Source organism: Lepidochelys olivacea (genome assembly GCF_965140295.1).
Source record: "Lepidochelys olivacea isolate rLepOli2 genome assembly, chromosome: 24".
NCBI classification, from domain to species: Eukaryota; Metazoa; Chordata; order Testudines; family Cheloniidae; genus Lepidochelys; species Lepidochelys olivacea.
The window spans coordinates 17,065,827-17,080,941 of record NC_140434.1 but is presented as its reverse complement, the minus strand read 5'-3'; positions in this window follow the sequence as shown (position 1 = coordinate 17,080,941).

Genomic DNA, 15,115 nt, shown 5'->3' with positions numbered 1-15,115 from the left:
CGAGACGCAGGCCTGGAGGACACGTCTCCATCTTGTTCTGTTCAGGGTGCAGTTCCTGATAGACTTCCTGCTGCCCCTCTGCACAAACGTGGGATGCCATGGCTGGACGGGGCTGTAGATGAAGAAGAGGGGGCTGGCGCGGAGCAGGAAGCCTTTCAAAGTCATGGTAACTGCCGTGGTGTCATTCGTCTGCTGGCTGCCCTACCACCTCTGCCACGGCCTGCTGCTCTACGAGAATGCGTTGCTGGTGTCATTCACGAGCACCTTCCTGCTTATTTACACCCTCCTGACGTGTTTCAACACTTTCTGTATCCCTGTCCTCTACATCTTTGTGGGGGAGATGTTCTGGCAGGTGCTCCGGATGTCCTTCATGACTCTGGTCAAGGCAGCTTTCATTGATGATCTCAGCAGCGAAGCACCTGAGCCCAGTGGGAAATAAGGGACAGAAGTTGAGGGACCAGAACTGGAGATGGACTGAAAGTGCCTGGAGTAAGAGAACACTGGAAACTTGTCATCCCACCTGTTCCTTCATCCCTGATTGAACTAAAATGTGATGGGTTCCCGGTATTTCAATATTTATAAACCGAGCAGTGTCCTTGGGATTCCAGGTTCCTTGTCACCTGCAGAATCCCATGTGTTCTAGGTCTCTCAATCTTTTCAACATCAATAGGTCTTTAAAGAATCTAGATTATTATCCACCTCTTGAACCTCATTTGTTCTTGGTCTTTCAATGTTATGAAACTTAGTGTGTGTTCAAGGGTATTCCAGATCACTAGCTGGTTCCAGAATCTCATTTGTTTTAGGTCTCTCAATGTATTCGAACCTAACTGATTCTCATGGGATCTGCATCATTGGCTGGCTCTGGAATCTTTGTTTTAAATCTCTCAATGTGTTTACACTCAATAGGGTCCATGAGTTCCAGATTCCTGACTGGAGCTAGGATCCCACTGGATTCCGGAGTGTTTTCAAACCATATAGAATTGAACAGGTTCCAGATTCTTTGGATCTGGGTGTGTATTCGGAAGACACCTGCCAGACGACAGGCCATCAAATGTGATAAGCCATCAGGAAGGAACAACTAAGCTATGAAGATACTAATCTCTCTCCCTCCTGGGAGGCTTCCAGGGACCTAACTGTGACACTACTACGTCAGTGGTCTTGACACCTGATGCTAAACATTACCTGGGACTTTTTGTAACTTTCCACCGGAAGGCAAGAGGGGGTCAAGTTTGGGAAACAAAGGATTCCCACATCATGTAAATCCTATTTAAGGGTCGAAAGGAAGGCAAACGTAATTCCTCCTCTCTACGGCCTTTCTGCCCAAGAAGAAAGACCGGTAAAGCCACCTGAAGGGAAGGCGGGGCGGGGAGAGTCCAGACAGAGAGGGGTCCAATCTGAAAAGAAATGTAACTGAAACTCTGAACCACAGAAACTTTGAAACCAGCCAAAAAGAACATTTAGGATAAGAAATTACAGGTTACTATTTGTAAGCTCAAAAAGAAAAGGAGTACTTGTGGCACCTTAGAGACTAACCAATTTATTTAGCTGTAGCTCACGAAAGCTCATGCTCAAATAAATTGGTTAGTCTCTAAGGTGCCACAAGTCCTCCTTTTCTTTTTGCGAATACAGACTAACACGGCTGTTACTCTGAAATTTGTAACCTGTTTCTTAAGTATATTGAGCTTATTTTGTTTTATTTGCTCAGGAATCTGCTTTGTTTGGTCTTTTATATTCACTTAAAATTCACCTTTTGTAGTTAATAAACTTATTTCTTGTTCATAATATAACTCAATTTGTACATTTCATAACTGACTGGGCGGGGCGGGTGGGGGGAAGAGGCTGTGCATACCCTCCTCCACATTGAGGGAGGAGGTGGATTTCATAATATACCTTTGGGTCTGCACTCCAAGGGAGGTGGATACCTGAGTGCTGGGGCAAGTCCCTTAAGCTGAGGCTTCCCAGAGCTGATCTCAGTGTCTGTTTTGTTCTGCAGTTTGGTGTGGCCCTGCCTGTGTGTGTGCTGGAGGAAGCTTAATCGCTTGGCTCAGCAAGACCGGTAAAAAGGGTGCCCAGGTTGGCATAACAGGCAGGCTCAGTGGTATCTCAGCACATCTGGTGATATCCTAATGGGGCAACCTGTCACACTGGGCATCTAGGGAAGGTCCCAGCTCTGGAAGGAGTGTTACTTGGAGTTTTATGGCACAAGACTCTTGTGCAAAGGGCTGGGGATCTAAGTTTGCCAAAGTGGCTGGTCATTCTTGGAGCTTCAAGGTTTTGGGTGTTTCCGAGTTGAGTGGTCTGATGTTCACAAAGTGTCAAGCACCTTCCCTGTCGAAAATCATGTCTCTTTAAGGGTGCTCAGCTGGGAAACATCCCAAAAACTAGAAGCACAAAAAATTGCAAAAAAATTCGGGAGACTAAGCTGAAAGTCAATAAGGCAATGGAGTAAACAGGCGAGAGTCTCAGCTTGTGTAAAGCAGTGTGTCACGGAGTCCCTGGGTGATGCTCTGGAACTGCTCCCCATGAAGCCAGTCAGGACCCTGGGGAAGTCTCCTTTCTGTGAGCAGCCTATCTTCAGGACACACAGCTCACAGAGCTTCCACCTTCCTGGGTCTGACCTCGGAGCATTCAGCATCCTCTGCCCCTCCATGCGCTTCCCCCAGCGAGTCCGCTCAGGCAGGGCTCCTGGGGAAGCCAGAGGGTCCTGCACCCCAACTTCGCAGTCAGACGTGACTCTCAGCCAGCCAGTAAAACAGAGGTTTATTAGATGACAGGAACATGGTCTTACACAGAGCTTGTAGGTGCAGAGAACAGGACCCCTCAGCTGGGTTCATTTTGGGGGGCAGTGAGCCAGACAACCACGTCTGCCCTTCACTCCATGTCCCAGCCAGCCCCAAACTGAAACTCCCTCCAGCCCCTCCTCCTCTGGGCTTTGTTCTTTCCTGGGCCAGGTGGCCACCTGATTCCTTTGTTCTCCAACCCTTCAGCTTTCACCTTGCAAGGGGGGGAGGGCCAGGCCATCAGTTGCCAGGAAACAGGGTGTCGGCCATTCTCTGGGTCCAGACCCCTGTACACACCTGCCCTCTAGGGCTCTGCAATGATCATACACCCTTACCCCACCACCTAGATACTTAAGAACTACATAGGGGAAACTGAGGCACCCCCACAATATTCGGAGGAAACATTAAGAACAGTCCCACTTCGTCACATCTCCCCACCTTCGAGATCGAACTGAGCGGGGTCACTTTACCCGGTGACCTGGGGAAGTTCGAAGCCACCAACGTTCCCATGGATGCCCCAGCATCTCTCCCATTCCTTGGTAGGAGTTACACCAGGCCCTTCCAGTTTCAAGCCCTCCCTTAGGTCGGGGGTGGTCGATAGCACTAGCAGGCCGCATGTGGGAAGGTTTCTGCAGCCCATGCCCTTTGGCCACCCCAAAACCCCAGGGGGTCAAACTGGGATTGGGTCTTCTCCCCAACAAGCTGGCCAAACTCAGCCAATTAGTTATCGGACTGTTTAACTTTCTTAACAGCGTTCACTTCATCTGAGACCTTCTCAAAGCTCTCCACACTGGGTCTTTCAACAGGACAGTCAGTGGATCCATTCACAACAGAAAATTTCTGGCTGTTAGGAACTGAAACTTTCTTGATTAAATCACTTTCACACCCTTCAGTTGCAGTAAACTGCTTGCAAAGACTCCATGAGAATTCCTTTCCCAAAGGCTTTTCTATGCAACAATTCACCCCTCCCAGAAATTCTGCTCTTACCCTCTTTACCAAGGGCTTGCTCTAGAGGAACACTTTCCTGAGCAACAACAGACTCTTTCTGGGTCTCCCTTACATCCAGAATTACCTCTGGCCCATCAGGCAGATTCCTACACAATCCCCTTTCAGGCCAACGTACAGACTTCCTAGATAAAAGGTTAGAAGCATTCTCCTTCCCTTTGCCACACACAAGTTCAGGAATCTTTTCCTTCTTGCTACAGGTTTCCACACCCTCAGTAGGTAACACAATCACACACCTTCATGCTCTCCTTGTGCCCTGGCTAGGATCTCACCCTGATTAGACAGAGTTGCTCCACCCTTTCCCAACAACACACTAGCAACAGGCAAAATACAAACACCAGAATTGTCTGGTCTCTGGGATTTTACATAGACCCTAACTGGATGCGACCTAGTTACAGGGCCATTCTCCCGAGCAGATAGAAACTTAGGACCCTTCCCTTCCTGGGCTTTAGCTGAATCCAGAACCAGCTCTGAGACAACTGCACGACCCTCAACCATCACAGGCTGAAAGGCCCGTTCTGTTTGCTCCACAGACCAAGAAGAGCTGGACACACTTTCTCCTTTACCAGACACACAGGTTGGGATCTCATTCCCTTTGTCCCAGCACACAAGGCTGGTCAGAGACAACTGCTTGGAGACCGGGGTAGCTCCCTCCATAGGCAAGTCAATACCCCAGACAGACACAGGCACATTTCCTTCACTGTCACAATTCTCCACCCAGCTAACAGGTAAGGTCCAGGGACTCTCATCTTCCACTCTCCTCGCCTTCCCACCCTGCTGACTGGACACAGCCATCAGATCACAAGGCTGCCTAGGCTCATCCAGACTTTCCTTACCCAGCACCTTGCCACTCCCCACAGATCCCCTGCCCGGCCTGTGTCTCCCCCCACTCAGCTGGGGTCTCAGCTCCCACTGTGCTCAGCACTGCCCTTGCTGTCCCAGTGGGGGTAGGCAGCGAGCTCGCTGCTTTCCTCACTGCATCAGAGCCAGCGTGAGCCCCCTCTCCGGTGTGCAAGAGGGCAGGAAGCATCTCTCTGTCCCACTCAGCCCCAGGGGTCTGGTTACAGGCAGGCAGGTAGCCCAAGCCTAGCGGCTCCTCCCTGTTGCCAGCCAGGTCATCTGCCTTTTCACTGACCATTCCCTCTCTGCCGATTGGTTCCCTGGATTCAAATTCAAACCCTTGGCAGTTACAGGAACAGGGCCTGGATCCTGTCCCAAACAGACACAGTCACCCCACAACAGGGTCTCACAGCTGGTGTCCTGGAGAACCCCAACGACCAGCCAGCCCCACCCCTCCTGGGTCTGCACCGGGATCTGGGCCATAGGCAGGGCGAGGGGCTTCGTCCCTGGGACCCTCACCCAGCTCACACAGCCCCTCAGCATCTCAGGCTGCACCACCCAGGGCCTGACAACAGTTGTCTCTGTCCCAGGATCTCGCCACCCCAGGAATGTCTCCCCATTGACCATCCCCTTCCGCTCCCACTGGGGGTCCGCGGGGCCTGGCCCCAGGGAACTCCACACAGACAGATAGGTTGGGGTCAGGAGTGGGAGCCTGTCCACCTCCCCACCCCTCTGGTTGACGGAGTCTGCGGCCTTGGGACCCAGCAAGGGAGCTAGACACCGGGGCTTTTCCGCAGGGTCCCCTTCATTCAAATCGCCAGCCTGCTCAAAGGCAGTGAGGTGGCATCCACACCCCCCCCCTTAACTAGGGGCAGCAATTTAGTCTCGAGGTTCCCTGCGGAACTGGCCCCCCGGGGTCTATCCCCACTCACCCCGGGGAGGTCCCCTAGGCCTCTCCACCCCACCACCGCCAGTTCATGCTGCTGCTGCTTCTGCAGCTCTTTCTCGGGCTCTCGCTGTCTCCCACGGTCCTCTTGCTCTCTTGGACTCAGCTTCAATCCCGTCCGTCTCTGATCCCTAGATGGGGAACCCGATCGTGAAGACCCCCGTCTGGTCGGGGACAGGAGTCTTGGGGGTGCCTGGCTCCCACTCCAGCTGCTCCCAGATCCTGCTGTAGCCCCATTTGGGGTCAGGAATCTGTTCCTTAGAGCGTTCATCCCCCTCCAGCTGCCCGATTAACTCTGCTTTGGTGAACTTTCCAATGCGCGACCCTCTCTTTCTGCACAGGGTTACAATGTCCTTCTTAAGGAGACGGGGACAGGCCATCACTCCGCTCCTCCCAAGTTGTTGTGGACTCACAGGCCTGTGTGCTCTCAGCTCCCCACGGTTTCCAGGGAGAACCCCTAGTGTGCCAGCCCTTCTCGAGGTCACCCCCTCTTTGCCAGGGTCGAGCTGCAGACTCCTCTGCCCCTGAGACTGCTCACTGCAATCCGGGGGACCCTGTTACTGCACAGTTCTTCTCGCTGGTCACACACTCCCAGGGGTTAACCGCCCCCCGAAACCACTCCTCTCTCAGCCTTCAGCACGCCTGGTCCTCGTCAGTTCCCCTTCGTTTTACTGCTCCCCCGTCACTTACTGCAGGAAGCGCCACCCACAGGGTGCAGTACATCCCACCGCTCCCACCAGTTGTCACGGAGTCCCTGGGCAATGCTCTGGAACTGCTCCCCATGAAGCCAGTCAGGACTCTGGGGAAGTCTCCTTTCTGTGAGCAGCCTGTCTTCAGGACACACAGCTCACACAGCTTCCACCTTCCCGGTCTGACCTCGGAGCATTCAGCATCCTCTGCCCCTCCGTGCGCTTCCCCCAGCGAGTCTGCTCAGGCGGGGCTCCTGGGGAAGCCAGAGGGTCCTGCCCCCGACTCCGCAGTCAGACGTGACTCTCAGCCAGCCAGTAAAACAGAGGTTTATTAGATGACAGGAACATGGTCTTACACAGAGCTTGTAGGTGCAGAGAACAGGACCCCTCAGCTGGGTCCATTTTGGGGGGCAGTGAGCCAGACAACCACGTCTGCCCTTCACTCCATGTCCCAGCCAGCCCCAAACTGAAACTCCCCCCAGCCCCCCCTCCTCTGGGCTTTGTTCCTTTCCTGGGCCAGGTGGCCACCTGATTCCTTTGTTCTCCAACCCTTCAGCTTTCACCTTGCAAGGGGGGGAGGGCCAGGCCATCAGTTGCCAGGAAACAGGGTGTCGGCCATTCTCTGGGTCCAGACCCCTGTACACACCTGCCCTCTAGGGCTCTGCAATGATCATACATCCTTACCCCACCACCTAGATACTTAAGAACTACATAGGGGAAACTGAGGCACCCCCACAATATTCGGAGGAAACATTAAGAACAGTCCCACTTCGTCACACAGTGTATATCTGTTGACTTCACTTCAGAACTACTGAGTACTTCTACTGCCTCTGGTTGGGGGGTAAGGTCTGGTGGGTTAGAGCAGCGGGGGCTGGGAGCCAGGATTCCTGGGGTCTATCCCTGGCTCTAGGAGGGGAGTGGGATCTAGTGGTTAGAGTGGGTAGGGGTGTTGGAAGCTTTGACTCCTGGGTTCTATCTGCAGCTCTGGGTAGGGAGTGGCATCTAGTGGTTAGAGCAGGGGATGCTGGGAATCAGGATTCCTGGGGTCTATCCCTGGCAGGGAAGTGGGGTCCAGTGGTTAGGGTAGGTGAAGAATAAAAGCAAGGATTCCTGCATTCTCTACGTTTTACCCCTGCATCGAATTGTGAACTGATTCCCGTGAAAGGCTGCATCCTCCTGTTCTAGCTAAAAAGCCCCAGTAATGCCCAGCCAGCTGGGACAGCTCACAAACGGCAGGTTGGATGTGCTAAGATGGGGGAGGACAACGTCACACGCCTCATCTCTAGGTGCAAAGACTAAGAACGGTGCCTGTGGTCCGCCCCCCGTCAGCGCACAGCTCAGGGCGTGTGTCACTCACTGGAGAGTTCCTGTGCGAGCCACAGCCAGCAGAGGTGTGAACTGCCTGTGAGCCAAAGTGCAAACACTTTAGTAGCGGAGCAACGTCTGAAATATTTCTGTACCAGTCCCAGCCCCCATTCGTTCAATAGCCGAGTTCAGGGGCTGTACGTGCTCTGCCTTTCAGGAAGACCTGAATCTTCGGTTTTTCCCCGGCTCTGCACCAAGAACGTCCTGACAATCTGAAAACGAGAAATCGGCTCATATTTTGGGGAGAGGGGCTGAATCCTGGGAGCGCCTTGACCCAACGCTCCCACATCTGCCACACAAACCCCACCCCAGCCTCCACTGCAGAGTGCCGGTTTTCAGGGCAGCTGCTCTACACACGGGGGTGTCAGTGTGATTTGGATCTTAGCAGCAGCTCACATTCAGAGGGCTGCATCTCATGAACTCCCCAACCAATTTGTCACCCATTTCCCAAGCAGACTCCTGCCCAGCACATGAGACCTGTTCCCACTAGCAGGCGCTGGCTCTGATCTGGCTTCAGGGCCTGGGACTAGCATGGTCGGGGAGGTAGGGATAGGGGGTGTTGACTCCTAGCATGCAAGAGCTGGGGCCAGTGGAACTCACTGCTACAAGGTGGGGAAAAAAAACCATCCTTCCCCGCCTCTTGTACTCTTCTGCCTGTCACAGGAACTGCTGCTACTCCCTGACTCGAGAGCATGCAGGCTCCTTCTCACCCTCATTGTAACACAGGAAGCCACAATGCACCAGCCTGCTTCTCTGCCCCTCAGCCATGCTGCAGCTCTGCACCAGGGACCTCCGGGCTATTGTCTCTGTCAGGGACTGCAGCCCCCCTCCCCAGGCCTCGTTAGCACAGTGTCCTCTGTGCTCTGCAGACTGGCCTAATGGTTACAGCTGGGGAGACTGGGAGCCAGGACTCCTGGGTTCTATTCCTGGCTCTGGCAGGTGAGTCAGGTCTAGTGCGTTAGAGCCGCAGACTGGGAGGCAGGACTCCTGGGCTGTGGGAGGGACACGGGGGGGGGGTCCTGTGGCTTAGAGCTTCGTAAATGGGGAACACTTCATCTGATTAACCTGAAACAAGAGAGAAAAATCACCCATGTCACAGACCCCACCTGCTACCTCTGCCTATTGAGTCCTCATGTTAACCCCATTAATACCCAGTAGCAGGTAGTCCCACTGGTTTGCCTTGGTAACAGCAAATGTCTGTGGCATCTAGGTAGGATTAACAAAGAAATTCCCCTTCGGACCCAATGAGGGGAGCTGCCCATCGTCTCGACTCACCTGGGCAGCGCAGGACCCAGTGCAGAGAGAGACTCAGATGGTGTGTATTTGCCCAGCAAAGCGTCCGTGAGTCTGTGCTTTCCTGGGTGTTGAGGTCTCTCCCCTTAACTCTGTGTCTTCTACACGGTCCACGTCCACCTGCTCGCTGAGATGGAGAAGCTGCAAACCATAAATGGAAATGAATGAATAAATTTGGACACTGTCTTAGCGGAGAGACCACCTAAGAAACAGGCATTACTTTAAAACTAGCCCCCACTCCCCTGCCAGAGCCAGGGATAGAACCCAGATGTCCTGAGTCACCCTCCCCTGCTCTAACCACTAACCCTGAGGCCTCGGCAGGGAGCAAGAATCCTCCAGTCCCAGGGCTGCAGAGGGGGTCCAGGAATTGGGGCTTCCCAGAGCTGGGGACTCATATCCAGCTTCTCGTCCACTGTAATCCCCAGGTTCTTTTCTGCAGAACTGCTGCTTAGCCAGTCGGTCCCCGGCCTGTAGCGGTGCCTGGGATTCTTCTGTCCTCAGTGCAGGACTCTGCACTTGTCCTTGTTGAACCTCACCAGAGAACCGGAGAAAGTGGAAGCCATGATTTGAGCGGGGCAGCGTGCAGACAAAGAGACAAACAGCTGCAAACAGCTCGGTTTCCCCAGGTGGCAGAGGAAACTGAACAGGTTTCAATTTGATAATTTTCAGAGGAGCAGCCGTGTTAGTCTGTATGCGCAAAAAGAACAGGAGGACTCGTGGCACCTTAGAGACTAACCCATTTATTTGAGCAGAAGCTTTCGTGAGCTACAGCATCCGATGAAGTGAGCTGGAGCTCACAAAAGCTTATGCTCAAATAAATTGATTGGTCTCTAAGATGCCACAAGTCCTCCTTTTCAATTTGATAATGTGGCAGAGAAAAATATACAAGCCTTAAGGAAGAAGGGGTGGGGCTGTGCAGGGCGGAGAAGTGGGCCGAGAGGCAGGAATTTTGCACTGGAAGTCAGCCAGACGGGGAAAGTATAAATCAGTCCGACATTAATCTACAACCAGCAGCGTGATCTTGTGAATGTGGAGACACGGGGGACTCCCGCATTAGGACTGTGTGTGGCAGGGTGTGAAACTCAGCGTGAGCTAGTACAGTGACAGAGACGAATTGAACCCCTCGAATGAGCTGGAGGCCGTACAGCAGGCAGCTGAAACCACGGCAAGATGATCGACAAGGCCAGGTGAGCCAGAAACCCACGTGCGTACGCTACAGTGTAAATCCGCCTTTCGTAAGCGCCCAGACCTGCGGTCACGGGCTGGAGGGCATCCTGCTGCTCATAAAAGCCTACCATCAAGAGCCGTGAAAACAAGAGAAGCCAGAAGCAAGAAAGGGTTGTTAGAAATGCAGTCGTAGCCATATGGAACCGTCCTGCGTGTGGGCACGGATGCCCGAGGTGTGGCAAACACAATCATTTTGCCAGTGTGCAACTCAGGAAAGGGAAAGTCCCAAATAGATGTTTTCCCTCACTGAAGCAGAAAAGCAATCACAAGATCTATTCCTCAAGATGGCTAAGCCAGGGGACCCCCTGCCACTAGACACCGGTGCCATTAACTCAAGGTACCTGCCACCACTGGACACGATCAGGGTTAACCCATGGGATCCCCTGCCACTGAACACGAGTGGCATTTACCCTTGGGTCTCTGTAACAGGGTGCCTGCTACCCGAGTGCCCCCTTGTGGCCAGAGCTCACTCTGCAGCACCCTTCCTCACTGCTGGAACTCACTGCTACAAGACTGGATGGCAGGTGGAGAGGGGAAAGGAGGACAATGCAAGTGGGAGGAGCAGAGAAGGGGAAAATAGTCTAGAGGGTCAAACACAGAACCACACAGAGAAAATGATGTGGCTCTGATCTGGATGCTTGGCTGACTCAGGGGCGTGAGGAAAGGGACATGGAGAGTTTCCCCTCAGGGGACGCTGCATCCAGCAGAGCTGCAGCAAACACCGGTATACAATAGGAGGAGAACAGGAGGCTGAGAACCAGGCAGAGGAACCCCTGGCTGGTCACCGTGCTCCTCATCTTCAGCCCCAGCCCCCGCAGGTCCAGCCCCCTATGGCAGGATGATGGCAAAGAAGAAAACTCGCAGCTGTGAGCTGATTTCCCCTCCCACCTTCCCTGGGGGTGGCCAGAGATGGCTCCCGTGCTGGCGCGGGGGTCGATAGCAGTGTCACGGCCGGGGAGATCCCTGGAGTAGGAGAGAGGAACAGAAAGAGTTTGGAGAAAGTGCGGCAGACAGAGATATAGGGACCCTCATGCCTCAGTAGTGGAAGAACAGTATCTCCTTCACCACCCAGCTAAAGACAATCCACTTTATAAACAGAATAGAACCCAGGAGATCGGGCTACCGGCGCCTCCCTCCTGCTCTAACCACTAGACCCCACTCCCCTCCCAGAGCCAGGTAAAGAACCCAGGACTCCGCACTTGCAGATCCTCTGGGGTCGCCAACTAGACCCCACCCCCCACAGTTCACCCTTGTTGTCACATACCATGCAACTGGGGGTTTCTATTCCCAGTCGTGTTGGGCTCCCGTCGGGGGTCTCTGGGTCCCAGCTCCATGGCCAGGGTCTGTGCAACGGACGCGCCAGGGAAAGCTCTGAGTCACTGAGGGTTTTAAGCTAGAAGAGGAAGTGGCAGCCTTTCCATGAATTCCTTCACCAAGGGACTTAGCAAGAACATGTAGGTGAAACAGGAACCTTCACTTCTCTTTTCTCAATGCCCAGCCACCCCACCGCTCAAACCACCAGACTCCACCCACTCCCAGAGTTGGGGATACAACCCAGGAGTCCTGGCCCCAGGCCACCTTGGTCTAACCTACTAGAGGCCACTCCCCTCCTCCCACAAGCTCAGACAGAGCCCAGGTGTTCTGACTCCCAGCCCCCTGCTCTAACTACTAGATCCCACTCCCCTCCCAGAGCTCGGGAAAGAACCCAGAAGTCCTGACCCCCAGAAACTCCCTGCTAGGATCTAGACGATTGGATGTACTAGAGCCCTGCTAGCATCCTGTGTCCAGTTCCGGTGCCCACAATCCTAGGGGGATGGTGATCAATTGGAGAGGGGTCAGAGAAGAGCCAAGAGAAGGATTAAAAGGGTGGAAAACCTGCCTTACGCAGCTTACAAGAGCACACAGAGTACGAACGCTGCCTGGACAGCTCGCCCAGGTGTAAGCAGCCATGGGGACTGGGAGGCCCAGCATAGGTTAGTAAAGACACCCCAGATTTTTGGGATATATACCCAATGCAGCTCTCTGCACCTGCATGCGGTGTCCTCCACACCTCACTTTAGCAGTGTAGTGTCCCGCTGCCAGAGTCTTTTGTTGCTGTCTGGAGGCCTGATGCGTGTCAGGCCTTGGAACGGGGTGGCAGTGGCCTATCACCAGTGCCCCCCCACCCCCGGATCAGAGCTTTGTGGTGAGTCCTCAGCAACTCAGCCCTCCGGAGAAGTCACACACAGTCTGTTTGTGAAATACAAATCAAACTCTGGCCAGGGTACAAGTCCAACAGAGGCCTGTTTCAGTGCCCTCTGGAATGTCTCTATCTGCAGCTCTCTCCTTGGACTCGCTCCTCAGTCCATCACAGCACCCTGGTTCAAACTGGCTCCCCAGCTCCTTCTGGGCTCTCTCAAATTGTCCCTGCTCTGGTATGGAGTGGTGCCCCAGGGCTCCCTCCCAGGAGGCGATGTCTTTGCCTTCTCTGGGCCTTTCTGGCCCCAGCTCTCCTGCTAGGCCACTAAAAGAGTTCAGTTCCACCTTCTGGGGTACACAAAGAGTCCAGCCCACTTTCCGAGTGGCTAGTGGGTGGAGGGATCCCAGCCCACTCACGACTCCAGAGCCCAGCCTAGGGACCGGATCGATATCAGCCATCTGCCTTGTGCCTTTAAATAAACTGTATCACTGCTACAATTCCCGGGGCCACTTCCCCAGAGCCCCAGCATGTTCTTCACCCACACCTCAGGGGCTTGTCCTGGTTGAGTCTCAGCAGCCAGCCCAGAGCTCCTTCTCGCTCCCCCTGGTCTCTGCCAGCAGGGCTCTGTCCAAGGTCCTGTAGCTCACCCAGGCCAGCCACACTCCTCCAGTTCCAGCAAAGAACTTCACTCAGTTCCTTTTATATGGGCCTGCTGGGCCTGGATTGGCTGCTCCCTGCAGCCTCTCTGATTGGCTGTGTCCCACACAGCCACTCTAGGCAGCTTGGAGGACCCTCTGCACTGCCCTTTTCTGGGTCAGGATGTGGCAGGGCTGCAAGGCCTCCAGCAGGGGGCCTTAAGGCCTCGTCCACCCTGCCACAGGCCTAATCAATTGGCCCCCAGAAGGGGAGTGTTTTAATTCCCTTTGGACTGATATGTTGAGTTCTATGCACTGCCCCCAGTGTAGACACAGTCTGAGACTGAGAGACTCCAGGAGCTCCATCTCTGGAGCTTAACAAAGAGAAAGTTAAGCGGGGACCTGATACCCATCTGCCAGTACTTCCATGGGGAGCAAATATTTGACCGTGGGTTCATCAATCTAGCAGAGGAAGGTCTAACATGATCCAGTAGCTGGAGGCTGACGTTAGACAAATTCAGGCAGGAAATGAGGTGCATGTCTTTAACAGCATGGGGAATTTACCATTGGGACCATTGACTGAGGTTTGCAGTGGATTCACCTTCACTGTATCATTTTCACTGTATCATATCACCTTCACTGGCTATTTTAAATCAAGGTTGGGCATTTTTCTGCAAGATCTGCTGTAGGAATTAGTTGCGGAAGTTCTCTGGCCTGTGTTATATGGAAGTCAGACTATAAGGTTAAAATGGTCAATTCTGACCTTAGAATCTACGAATATAAGAAGCCACAGAAATTTGATATCATTAGGGTTAACCTGTGGGACTCCCTGCCACCGAACACAAGCAGCATGAACCTAGGGGACTCTGTGCCATTGAACACAAGTCTATCAGATGAGCCATTCCCAATTTAGGATGCTTTAACACACCAGACCCCACTCACCTCCCAGAGCTGGGGACAGAACTCAGGAGTCCTGAAATAAGTTCAGCTGAGCTATGCTGATTTACATCAGCTCACAATCTGACCCATTTTCTGCATGCCCCAAAGTAACCAGTGACATTTGGTTATTCCATTTGGTGGGAGGGGGGGAAGGGAGTTACCCCACCATGAAATCAGTTTTAATACCAGATGCTTGGGATGAACAAGGTTCGAGAAAGACTGGTTTTTAAAGTTTGAGAGCGGTCGAACCCCTGAGGTTCTAGAATGCCAGGATTCTAGAACCTGTGAAATACCACCGGGTATAAAAACCATATCCCCAAGTGCAAGATTCTGGAACTGACCAGGAATCTAGAGCCCAAGGGACCCTACCAGGCTTTAAGAAGCTTGGAATCCATAAGGATCTACCAACAGTGATAGATTTAGAATACATGGACTTTTATGCAATTGAAAAAGCATTTTGACATCCAAAACTACACACAGTTCCAGAGTCAGCCTAATATAGGCCTCTTGGGCTCACATGGAGTTTTATACTATTTCTATCCATGGCAGCGATAGCTTTCTGGAACCAAACAGGAATCTAGAAGCCTCTGGACCCTAAGGGGTTATAATTAAGGCTACATTTTAGTCATGAGTAATTTTAGTAAAAGTCATGGACAGGTCACAGGCAGTAAACAAAAATTCATGGCCTATGACCTGTGCATGACTTTTACTATATACCCCTAACTAAAGCTTGGGCAGGGGACCACGGGTGCTCTTGGGGGGGGGCATTCCAGAGGTGCTGCAGGTGCTGGGGGAGCTGGCCTGGGATCCCTGCTGATGCTGGGGGGGAGGCAGGGCTGGCAGCGGCTCCCTACCCCCCTCTGTGTGTCTCTGCAGTTCCTAGGCAGCACAGGGGCCAGGGGGCTCCGCACGCTGCTCCCACCACAATCCACAGGTGCACAGCTCCCATTCGCCAGGAACCACAGCCAATGGGATCTCCAGGGGTGGAGCCTGTTGGTGCAGGTAGTGCAGAGCTCCCTGTCCCCTCCTCTGACTAGGAGTGGCAGGGCCATGCCAGTGGGAGCCAGGAAGGCCCCATCCCAAAGTAAGTACCCTCCCGGCATCCGCCACCCCTTCCCCTAGTCCTGAGTCCCATCCCACACACCCAAACCGCTGCTGCTGGCCCAGGGGATACCCGGCTCAGGCAGCCCCTGGGCCAGCACCGGCCGCTGTAGAAG